General features: G+C 49.9%; 1 protein-coding gene across 1 annotated transcript in view; it reads left to right on the forward strand.

Annotated features, from left to right (window-relative positions):
* The first annotated feature begins 5,043 nt into the window (after positions 1-5,043).
* The window catches only part of STK40 (serine/threonine kinase 40), a 39,435-nt gene continuing 32,080 nt past the window's right edge, over positions 5,044-12,398 (forward strand). Inside the window, exon 1 of the mRNA XM_079776881.1 lies at positions 5,044-5,232. The gene's annotated coding sequence lies outside the window, so the exon portion shown is untranslated. The remainder of the gene's footprint in view (positions 5,233-12,398) is intronic.

The following is a 12,398-nucleotide window of genomic DNA, read 5'->3' on the forward strand; positions in this document are numbered from 1 at the left end:
AAATCCAGTCTGAGTTGAGTAAGGCAGGGCCCTTTACCTTAAGATGCTGTTATTTCTTGAGGGAGATTTGATAGGAGTGTTCATTTGGGCACTAGCAGCCCAAGGTCACTGCATCCCATTCCAGCACAGTCTTGGTCCAAGTGTTGTCCTTGGACTACCTCATCAGGACCACACACACACATACCACTACCGCCACTTTTCTTGGAATTGGTTGAATTCTAGGGCACTTCCTTTCAAGATGCCAAAGCATGGGAGAGGTAGTCTGATCTGGTGGTCACCCGGTCACACTAGCATCCACTGAGAAGGCCCGTGTTGTTCTGGCCTTTTGTTTTCGATGCACTCAGGTTGCGTAGGTCCACGAGGGTTCTGTTCTGGTGTTTTGTCACCAGCCCACTCAGGTTGCTGTTGAGTTGCTCCTCCCTGACCAAAAGACCTCCTGACTTCCCCTTCAAGTGTAACCCAACCCCCTCTCAATGTTCACCTAAATTCTTTTCTTCTTTCTTTATTGATTAAGGTATTACCTATGTGTCCTTATTTCCCCATTGCTTCCCCCTCCCCCAGGCCTAAATTCTTAAGGTCTCGGGTTAGTTAGGCCCTGTGTGCCCAAATGCAACATACAGCTGTTTCTTGAGAGGGTTTTGTTACTTCTTGGCACTCCACCAGGAAAAGGGGCACAACTTCTCCTGCTTTCCCGGCCCTGAGACCTAGCTGATCCCCTCCAGCTACAAGGCTGAGGAGAATCTTTATTCTCAGGGACTACTGTCCCCAAGTCAGTCTCCCAGAGCCCCTGTTACACGGTTTTCTAAATTTGTATCTGCTCAGAAATTCTTCCCATTCCTCCCTGAAGGCTAGGCCTTTAGAATTCAGAAGCTAAAAATGAACTCTGCATTCTGTCGTATCAGTTGTTTCCTGACGTAAGGAATGCAGATTAACCTAACTATCTGCACAAAGGCAAGGCCCAGGGACACCAAGGAAAAGATAAAAGACATGTTTCAAATGTCATCACCCCATCAGAGTTTGGGTTTTGTGCGACTCATGTAGCTTTTGTGCAAGCCCGCATGTACATCAATGTGGGGGTCCTCATTGATGACAGTCCTCAGGAATTCGGAGCGTTCGGGTGGTACAGCATGTCCCCTCACGCTCCTCCTGTTCCTGGAGAGAAGAGTACAGGGGTCTCTCTCTCTCATTGGCGGGAGGGGACAATTTCCATGGCTCAGAGGAGAGCTGGGTGGGCAGGCAGCTTGACATTCACATCTCCCTGATACAACAGCTCCGGCTCTCAGCTGGAGGGGACGTGGAGGAGAAGATCCAGTCCAGTGAGTTCCAGTCTGGCATCCCTGGCTGAAGGATCCCGGAGGGCAGTAGGGGTCCCTGGAGTTCTTATCAATGTTCCAGAGGGACCCAGAGAAACAGTACAGAGTACGTGAAAAGTAACCGAGCTAGCTCGGTCTCTGCTTTGGGCTGGAATTCCACCAACAATATGGCGGTCACCTGGCTTGCTCCTCATGATCACAAACTCTCATGGCTGTGATACGAGGCTTTAATTAATGAAAAGGGAGAAATGGCTTGCTGCAGGTTGTACAGGAGATGAAATCTTGCCAAAAGTGAGGCTCTTGTGGAGAGAAAATACTAAAAGAAGCTTTGAAGTGAGAAGGTGGGAAACCACTGATCCTGTCTGACTCTGTCATTTGTGTGTATGTGTGTGATAGATGCTCAATATAGCTTTACTTTACATATTTTCTCAACCTAAACTTTAACAGTACCCAGGAGCAAGTACTACAGAAGGAAACAGCTTTAAAAGATTAACTGCATGCCCAGCCGGTATAGCTCAGTAGTTACTAGTAAGCGCCGACCCATGAACCAGGAGGTCACGGTTTGATTCTTAGGGCACATGCCTGTGTTTTGGGCTTGATCCCCAGTGTGTGCAGGAGGCAGCCCATCAATATCTCTCCTCTCCTTTCCTCTCTGAAATCAATAAAATATATATTTATTTTTTTAAAAGAATGAGACTGTTGTTGTACTTGGAACCTAGCAAATGCAGTTAATTTTGCTTTATGTTATTTTAATTGATTTCAGAGAGAAGAAGGGAGAGGGGGAGAGGGATAGAAACATCAATAATGAGAATCATCGATCAGCTGCCTCCTGCACACCCCCTACTGGGGATCGAGTCGGCAACCCCGGCATGTGCCCTGACTGGGAATCAAACTGTGACCTCCTGGTTCATAGGTTGATGCTCAACCACTGAGCCACACCAGCCGGGCCATTCACATTCTTGAGACTCCACCGTGTTAACGCTGACCCTGTTACCCACAGTTGCAGGTAGGTACCTCACCTTTGTATTTCCTGTGGGTAACCCTGTCATTTTATAGTTGAAGAAACAGGCCTAGTTTCCTCGGGGGAAGGGACTCTCCTCAGCTCCCATGATTAAGTTAATGGCAGAATGCCAAGATGACCATCATAAGTAGCTATGGATTGTTGAGTCTCACTGTGTGCCAGGTCCTGTGCCAGGGCCCTACGTGCTACAGGAGAGCAGAGCTGTGTGTAGTCTGTTTGGTCCCACTGGATCACCAGTATCTGGCTCAGTGCTTTGTACCTAGCAGCCCTCTGTAAATCTTTGTGGAATGAAAGAATCATCTCATTACATCATTATAACAACCCTGGAGGTGTATATTAATAGCCCCATTTTACAGATGAGAAAACAGACCCAGAGAGGTTAAGTGACTTGCTCAAAGTCGAAGAGCTAGTGAACAGCAAAGTGGGGATTTGAACTCAGGTCTGTATGACTCAAACTCCACGATACTACACTACATTATTCTGCTCCCCAGCACCCCTGACATCACACAGATGACAGAGTAAGATAAGCAGTGCCCTGCTCATCTCAGTGCTGGTTCCCAGTCACTCAGAACTTGCCATACCCAGGCCTTGGGGCTTGGCCACAAAGAGAAGCCAGAAGCCAGCCAGTAGGAAGGATTTGCTGGGTTTAAGGAGGCTGAGTAAGCTCGTCGGGGTTGAAGGTCTCCTCCTCTCCTTCTGTGATAGGCAGACCTGCCTATACCTCATCAAGCAACCATCTCATGCTGTTGTCACAGGCATCACTTTGTTTTGGCAGCATTGTCCACCAGTGTGCCCAGAGTTGGAGAGTATGTCACCGTGTGTGTGTGTGTGTGTGTGTGTGTGTGTGTGTGTGTGTGTGAGTGACACACAGCAGTCTCATGTTCGTGTCCTTTCATTTCCTCTGGCTGGCACCTTTAGTTTCTATTCACTACCTCTTCTCCTCCCCACTTTCTCTTCCTCCTTCTCTCCTTTGTTAAAATCCTATATTTTGAATCAGCTGAAAGTCTCCTGGGGGTGGGGGGTGTCAGCTCCTAGTGATTCATCTAGCTGATAATTAGAGCTCTGGAAAACCCAAGACTCATTCCTGTCAGAGTCAGGGCTTCCGGAATCCCTAGGCTTTTCCCTTTGTCAGAGAGGAGAGCTTTGGGGGCAGCGGCTGGCTTCTCTGTGCCTGACTTTCTGTCATCCACTTCATCGGAGCTCTGTCACTGAGGTGCGTGTAAAGCACCCTTACTCGCCAGGTCCTGTGAGAAGCTGTTTCCACGCACTGAATGCTCACAGTGATCCCGTGAAGTGTTATCCCTATTTTGACAGGTGGAGAAGGTTGAGGAACTTACACTCATCAGTCAGCTTGTAAGGAGTGAAGTAAGGATTCAAATCCAATCTTTTCACAATCTGCCAGAGTTGGTTCAGATCACAGCCCTGCCATTATAAGCTGTGTCTTTGAACAGGTTATTTCCCATCTCAGAGATCTAGATTCTTCATCTGTAAATAGACTCCTAACCTGATGTCTCTAAAGTGCTCCACACGGGTTGTGATCCCCAGCGGGAGCTGTTTTGATGACTGTTGTTATTCAGCCCCATCAGCTCAGTGAACACCAGGCAGTCAGATAGACACAGGAGGAGGCAGTCAGATTCATACACCAACTCTCATGTCCTGGCACTGCCTGTATAGAGATGACAAATGCACATACAGGTAAGTGCCTGGCCACATGCCCTCGTAAAACCCAGCAGTGCACACAGGTTTGGACATGTGTGCCCACACATGGATGCAGAGTGACCCAAGGGACAGCTGGCAAGACACCCAGAAATCAGGCAGTCATATGCAGCAAGCTCCCCAGCTCACACCTCTGAAACAAAGAAGTGACGGCCATGGTCGCGGGTGCTGCTGCCACTGAGCCCTTTTAGTTGCTTCTGCATGCCAGGGGAGGGAAGCCAGGCTCTCAGAGGGCCCCAGTGAGTCACCAGCCTGATGCAATCAATCCCTTTAAAGGGCTCATCTGCTGGTGTAAGAAGCTGATTCATGGAGGGCGTGGTTGCTGTAGGAGGAGGAGAAAGGGACCGAAACTGCAACAGGAGGGGCTGAGGTTAGATGACTGGAATCATTAATAGAACTGTTCACTGTAAACCTCCCTGGTCAAGACTTCAGGCATCTTCAGGTTGAAGCGTGGTTTCAACAAAAGCGAGGGGCCCAGAGGAAAAGGAATTGTGAGGGCTTCGACAGGAATTCCTGTCATTTATTGAAACCAATCGCAGCGCTCTCCGCACAGAACTCCAGAAACCGAGAAATGGGGATCTAGGAAGAACCATTTTTCTGATAAATACACTACAACTGGCCGATCTTCCAACTACTGGAGACTTCTCCAAACCTGGCAGGGCGAGACTGTAGGGCACGCGAGGTGCGGTGGAGTCGGGGCGGGGGCGGTGCCTCAGGCCGAGCCTCTCCGCAGACTTAGATAAGCGGTAAGTACCGCCCCTTTAGCATCTCAGCCTCCAATCGTTTCACAGGTCTCGGCCGGACCCCACCCCGAACCAATCCGCATTTGGAATCTGGCCTCTAGCCTGAAGGCTTCCGCCCATCGTCAAGACGGTGTCCAATCCCAATGCCGTGAGGCCGAAGACACGGCCGAGGGGCGGGGCCCGGAGAGGGGGCGGGGCTGCGGTTGGGGCAGGGAGGAGGGGGCTGTGCGTCACTTCCGTTGTCAGGTGGCGGCGCCGCAGCCATGGAGCGAGGCGGCGGCGGCGGCGGCGGCGGCTCGGGCTGCTGCGCTGGGAGGCGGCGGTGAGCGGGTCCCACGCCCCCGGCCCGGCCCCGGCCCGGCCCCCCGCGACGGAGCTCCGAGCAGTCCCGGCTCCGGGCTACGGACTATGGGCGAGCAGCGCTGAGCAGCGGGGGAAGGTGAGGGCGGGGGTCCGGGAGCGGGGAGCCGGGCGGAGGGTGCGGGTTTTCTGGGCGGGCCTCAGCGGCTGTGGTGATGGGACTGTGGTGACAGCCCGAGGCCGTCTGGCTGTGACAGAAATGGCAACAGAGAATGCCCCCTCTTCTGCAGGGGTCTGCCGTTCCCGGGCTGCGGGGGCGGGAGCTGCTGCGCGCCGGGGCCGGGGGCCTCGGGGACCCTAGTCCTGCGGAAGCCCTGGGAGGTGGGCACTGCCAGCCTTGCCCGGAGTCACTCCGCCCGTGAGTGAAGGCACCGGCGTTTGAACCAGCCAGGTCTCCCCCAAGAGATCCCTCTGCCTCTCCATGCTTCGCTCCCGATCCGAGAGGGACTTGAAAGTTAGGACGAGTCCCCAGGGTGAGCCAGCCAGGGCTTCCTCCGGCAGCCCTCGCCCGTTGGCACGGGCACCATCACTACTGGGGGATTTTCGCTTCCCGGGCGGCGTTCAGGTGCGGGTCAGAGCTACCTGCTTGCTAGTGCTGTGTTTTGGTCGGCCTTTTTCAAGGAGAGTGCTGTGGTCACTCTTTCACCTGTCTTGCCGGGTCAGGCCCGCCCATTCCCACGCCACTTGGCCTCACCTTCCAGCCAGTAGGTGGGGGCGTTGGGTTTCTCTGCGCACCCCCACTCCGTAGGTTTGATGCCGGTTTGTTGGCGGAAGGAAGAGATGACAGCCGCCTTCTGTGGCAGGATAGACTTTGCTCTGTTTTAAGTCACGGGAGGAAACCGGTTGGCTTTGCTGGGTTTTGAAGAGCCGTGGAGAAGAGGGTAGTCACTCTGGGCTGGGCTCCTTTCCCTCTTGGCTTAGCTTTCATGAGATAAGGAAGAGCAGAATATTGTTTGTAAACAGTGCTTGTGAGCTGCTTCAGCGCTCTGATGGCCCTGCCGTGCCAGTTGTTTGTGGGTTAGATCTAGACAGTCTGGAGATAGCCCTCATTCATTCATTCATTCATTCATTACCCACATGACAACAACAGTATCCTTGCCTGGAGAGGCAAGTAACCTATATTATAGTGGTTAAAAGTGGGCTTTGGAAGCCCTGGCCAGGTAGCTCAGTTGATTAGAGTGTCCTCATTATATGCCAAGGTTGTGGGTTCGAACTCCAGTCAGGTACATACAAGGAGCTTTACCTTGGTTAAGGAATGAATAAATAAGTGGGACAACAAATCGATGTTTCTCTCTCTCTCTCTCTGTCTTACTCTCTTTAAAAAAAAAAAAATCAATCAATACATTTTTTTTTTTTAAGAGATGCCTTTGGAGCCAGATTTCCTTAATTCAAATTCTGGCTCTGCAGCTTTCTAGCTGTGCGACCTTGGGCATGTTGTTTAACCTCTCTGTGCCTCATCTCTAAAACAGGTGATAACATAGAGTTGTTAGGAAGATTTAAAAAGTTAATACATGTAAAACACATAGAACCACCATCTACCACATAATAAGAGTTCAGTACATTTAACTATTATTCTTATTTGAAGAAGCCTATGGTCTGGTAAAGGGAGACTGTCCTTTAGACAGATAGTTGGAGTGTGGTATGAAAAAGCTAATAGCAGCAGGAACAAGAGGCTTGTGGGAGTCCAGCAGAGGAAGCTGCTAGCTCAGCCTGGGTAGGGGGAGGGTCTTGGGAAGGTTTGGCCAAAGTGATTATGTGGGAGCTGTATCTAGAAGGATGGGAAGTCCTAGCCAGGTGAGAGTGAAGAAGCAAGGTGTTCTACTTAGAGAGAGACCAGTACACTCATAGTTTATTCCAGAAACCTCAGACTGTTCCATATGGTGGCATGAAAGTCAACATGGTGCAAGGTAAAGCAGTATAGGTTGACAAGGGAACACCACATTAACAATTTGGGACTTTGTGCCAAGGGCCATGGGGAGCCTGAGAGAAAGTTTTAAGCAAAGGAGTGTCATAATTGGATCTAGTTTTAGAACTGTCTCCTTTGAGTCCCAGCAGAAGAGGGAGGAGGAGGAGAGACTAAAGGACTGCAGACCTCTTCAGAGGCCATTGCAGGCCTCTAAGAGTGGAGTCTTGGTGCTAGGGTGGTGGGTCTTTGCTGAGAAAGCACTGTATGCTACCAGTGGCAGTTGACAAGCTCCCTTCACTGCCATGGACTGCTCTGCTAATACAGAGGTGCCTGGTACATGTGGCCCTCTCTTCCTGGGATTGCAGGTTGCTTGAGCAGCTGGAGAGGTAAGCTACCCTCTCAGAAGGCCAGTTGTAGGGGGTCCTGCATTTGCTCCATTGTGCCTTTAATTTGATGTTTTGGGAAGGCAGCAGTTTGTAGTGGTTAAGAGCCTACTTGGCTCTGCAGTCATATCTGGGTTCTAATTCCAGCCCTGCCAGTCTCTAGAGGGTTACTTATCCTCTCCATGCCTGGCTTTCTCATCTGTGAAATAGCGACAGTCAAAGCCCCTCCCTAGTAGGGCAGTTGTGAGGGTTAGTAAGATGTGGCAGGTTGCGCATTTAACACACACCGAGTGTTAGCTGTTATTACAGGCTGCAGAAAAGAACTTCCAAGAACTAGTCAATCCAATTAGTGGCAACTAGAACTGTGTCCCATTGAGCTGTCAGAAGTGTCCTAAGGCATCACAAAATCACAGACTTTTATTGTGTTCCTTCTGAACAGAAAATCTGTGGGGAGTTTACCCAGTCTGTATAGGAGCCATTCGAATGATTCAGCGTGGCTCTTTAAAAGAACCATTTTTTAAAATAGAAATAGGAATGCTGAGAAAAAGTATTTAGAATTTCTTCCATGTGTGTCCCTATTAGTGACCTAGTCTGGTGTCTGAATTAGTATCAACAGGAAACATATTGCTGTGTGTGATGGCTCAAAATCCAGAACTTGAGTTCCACACACACAGGCTCCATGTGTTGCTGAGGATGTGCTAGGTATAGGGTGGAGGGGTAATGGGGCAGAAGGAGAGCAGAGCGGTAGGCAGCAGGGACAGGGCAAGCTCCTAACCAATTAACACTTGCATAGAGCTTGGCAAGTCTCTCACAGAAGTCTGTGCAGCATATAGTGGGAACCCAGAGGAAAGATTGATTCCCCTGGAAGATGAGGAGATTGGGGAGAACTTTGGAGAGCCCTTAGAGCTTAAACTGGATCTTGAAGGGTGAGCAGAGTTTTCTGAGGGTGCATGAAGCACTCCAAGCAGGGGAGCAGCAGGGCACAGGCCTGGCTGTGTGCTGGTGTGTGTGCACTTTCGGAACCACAGAGGTTCAAGCACAGGGTGTGAAGGCACCTGGCTGTAGGACATGCTGGAGGAGTAGGCACCAGAGCTAAACTGCTTGAACTAATTATTCTTTTGGTGATGGGATGCTTTAAGTGGAGGAAACATTAGACTTGCATCTTCCCAAAAGCTGCCTGGCTGTGGGTAGAGGATGGATTGGGGAGAAAGCAAGTCTGGAGTACCCGTAAGAGGCTGTTGAAATATTCAAAGCAAGGATTAGTGCGGGGCTGGATCAGGGCAGAGGCAGTTGGGATGGAGAGGAAGGGCAAAGAGGGCTGTTTGGGGGGAAATCAACTAGACTCTGGGAGTATTTGGAAGTGATGATTAAGGGAGGAGCAATGGTGGCAGGTGACTCAGAGGTTCCTGGCTTGGGTGACAAGAGTGAATAATACTGTAGAGATAGGATGGCTGGGAGAAGACAATGACCAGTGAAATCCGCCAGCTCTATTCAGTAAGCCCTGCGCACACTCTCACGGGACAGGATCAGTTGTGAAGTCTGTGGCACCCTGTCTGGCTTTGGGCCAGGCTTCCCTCTGGTTTGGCGTGAGTCAGTGCCTGAGAGAAGGGCAGCTTCCCTTCTTTCACCTTCCCTCCATGCCGATTTGCCTGGGGAGGTGAACTCAAGTGGCTGTTTCAGAAACTCAAGTGGCTGAGTCTAAAAAGCTCCCATAATTTCTTCTGCTTTCAAATGGCCCTTCAGTCTGACGCCATCCAGACAATTCAGCAAAGGACAGACTGATGAGGTCTTGCACAGCAGCTACCCCCAGGGAGGGATGGCTTTCCCAGCTCCCTGGAGATCTTATCCAGAAAGAGACCCTGAGATTGCATTTACTCCAGAGGCTGGGTCAGCAGACTCAGTCCCTCTTCTCAGGAAGGAGAGGTATCAGCCAGAGGCTCCCTGGGACTCACTCAACCATAAGGGAAGTGTCCTTATCCCCCTGAGCTCAAGGGGAGTGTAGAGCTAGACTTGAATGGGATTGGGCTCTGGAGAAGGATGTGCTGGTCTGCAAGGCTTCACACAGGCCCTTTGGAATTCTGGAGCTCTCCACAGAATTTCTCCTTGCATTTGTGGCGTGGAAAAGAAAGTGGCCTAAATAGGAGCATATCTTTCTCCTGCACCTGCTCAGGTGAGACTGTGGCTTTGAAGGTCACCCGGCCCACAGCAGCGCCGCATATCCTCTGGGATCTGTAATCAATATCCCCAAAAGGGCCCTGACTGATTTGGCTCAGTGGATAGAGCGTCGGCCTTCGGACTCAAGGGTCACAGGTTCAATTCCAGTCAAGGGCCTGTACCTTGGTTGCGGGCACATCCCCAGTAGGGGGTTTGCAGGAGGCAGCTGATTGATGTTTCTCTCATATCAATGTTTCTAACTCTCCCTCTCCCTTCCTCTCTGTAAAAAATCAATAATATATATATATATATATATATATATATATATATATATATATATATATATATATATTCCCAAAAGGAGAAAGGATGCTATTGCTTGCTTTGATTTGCTTACTATGTTAGAGATGGTGCCACTTTGGTACATGCACATCTGGATCATTTGAGGCTACATCGTGTCTTCATCTGTGTGTCATTTATTCAACAGGCTCTCTGCTGATGTACTTAGGTTCTTTTCTGTCTTTTGCTCTCCAAACAAAGCTGAAGTAACTATCTGTATACATGTGATCTTGCCCAGCTTAGATATCTGCAGGATAAATTCTAGAAGAGGGGTTGCTACTTCAAAGAGGTCTCGCAATACGGGACCCCTCAGGGAATGTCGGAGAGCCAGTTTGGGCCCGATCCCCACAGGCCAGGCCAAGGGACCTCACTGGTGCACGAATCCATGCACCGAACCTCTAGTATGCATATAAGATCTTTGGTTAATCTCTTCCCGCCCTCTCCCCTGCCCCCCTTCCCTCTGAAATTCATCAGTCTGTTCTATGTTTCCATGCCTGTGGTTTCCGCTCCTGCGTTGAGTGTCTGCCCCCTGGTGGTCAGTGTGCATCACAGCTACTGGGCTGTCAGCCGGTCTGCTGGTCACTTAGGCTTTTATATATATAGGCTATTAATAGAATTTCTAGTCACCTCCCCCCCACCCCATTTTTTAAGGATTTTTAAGAATTTATTTGAGCCAAAATAACAATTGCCAGGAAGCAAAATCTCAATGAGTTGAGAAAATGCTCCCTGGCCCCCTTTTAATAAGCTGAAACAGCCTGCTTTTTCCCCAGTAAGCAAAAGTAAACTTTCGGGGATGAGGTCCTCCTTCCTAAGGGGGCTACAGCCCAGTGATAGTCATTCTCTTTTGGCTAATGGCTGTCTGTCCTGGGTGAGTCTAGACTTCCTAATATAGCAGTATACAGGCCTGATGATTCAAAGAAACTCTATAGAGGTAGCAAAACTGAGGTCTCTCATCATTCAGAATGAAGCTAAATATGTTGATACACTGCTGTCTTCTTGGCAAAAGAGATAGAGGATCTCTAGCCTTTGGGGAGTCCCTGACCCTAGGTACCAGATGGAAGAGAAAGTGGCCTGGACATTGCCATGGGAAGTGTCAAGAACAGGACTGGTGTGCCCGTCATTTGTCTTTGGGTTCAGGGCAGAGCTGGTTTGAAGTGTGATCAGGGAACAGCAGGTGCTTTGGGAAGAGGCTCGGTCGGGTTCATCCCCTTGGGAGACCTTTGGAGTGCTGTAGCCCAAAATTCTGTGGGGCTTTTGGAACCCCACTGCTGGCATCTGCCAACTCTGGGGCCAAGAGTCCTACTCCGTTTTGCAGTTGATAATGAGCTCCTGGCATTACTGTGTTTGGGGCAAGTTCCACAGGGTGTGTTCTGTTCTGACTCTGCTCTCAAGGTGGTCTCTCCTGAAGGAACAAAGGAAAACAGCCAAAAAGAAAGGATCCCCACCATCTTCCAGGCCCTTGGCTAAGTACTCTGCAGTACATATTGAATTCTTCTCACATTTAAGGAAGAAGGAGTTATTTCTCTTACAGAGGACAACCCCCAGGCTCAACGGGGATAAATAACCTGTACATTGTTACACAGCCAGCAAGGAAGAGCCAGCCACACTTGTGTGACTCTGGAACTCATGCCACCCCTTTCCTCCATCCTAGCCAGATTCTGGCCCCAGGGAGCCAGCCACATGGAACCTGGACTCATAGAGCCGTAGAGCTGGAAGGGACCTTGACAAAGCTGAAGGAATCCCTTCTTTTTCAGAAAATGGAAACCGCCATTGCCTGGAGACAATCCCCCCACACACACACACACCTGTCCGGCCCTTTGACTAGTGGGTTAGGACCACGGTTGGCAAACTGCGGCTCGCGAGCCACCTTTCGGCTCTTTGGCCCCTTGAGTGTGGCTCTTCCACAAAATACCACGGCCTGGGCGAGTCTATTTTGAAGAAGTGGCGTTAGAAGAAATTTAAGTTTAAAAAATTTGGCTCTCAAAAGAAATTTCAATCGTTGTACTGTTTTGATATTTGGCTCTGTTGAGTAATGAGTTTGCCGACGACCACTGGGTTAGGAGACTTTTTTTTTTTTTAATATATTTTATAGATTTTTTACAGAGAGGAAGGGAGAGGGATAGAGAGCTAGAAACATTGGTGAGAGAGAAACATTGATCAGCTGCCTCCTGCACACCCCCCACTGGGGATGTGCCCACAACTAAGGTACATGCCCTTGACCGGAATCGAACCCAGGACCTTTCAGTCTGCAGGCTGACGCTCTATCCACTGAGCCAAACCGGTTTCGGCGAGGAGACTTTCAATCATGTCAACCAGCAGTTCTGCCGCTTGCTAGTTGAGTGACCTTGAACAAGTTACTTCCTATCTCCAGCCTCAGTTTCCTCCTCTATAAAATGGACATAATGCTTCTTGCTGCGAAGGTAGTAATGAGGATTAGACACGAGTGTTACTGTCTGTAGCAGG

The sequence above is a fragment of the Cnephaeus nilssonii genome (genome assembly GCF_951640355.1).
Source record: "Cnephaeus nilssonii genome assembly, chromosome: 7".
NCBI classification, from domain to species: domain Eukaryota; kingdom Metazoa; phylum Chordata; class Mammalia; order Chiroptera; family Vespertilionidae; genus Cnephaeus; species Cnephaeus nilssonii.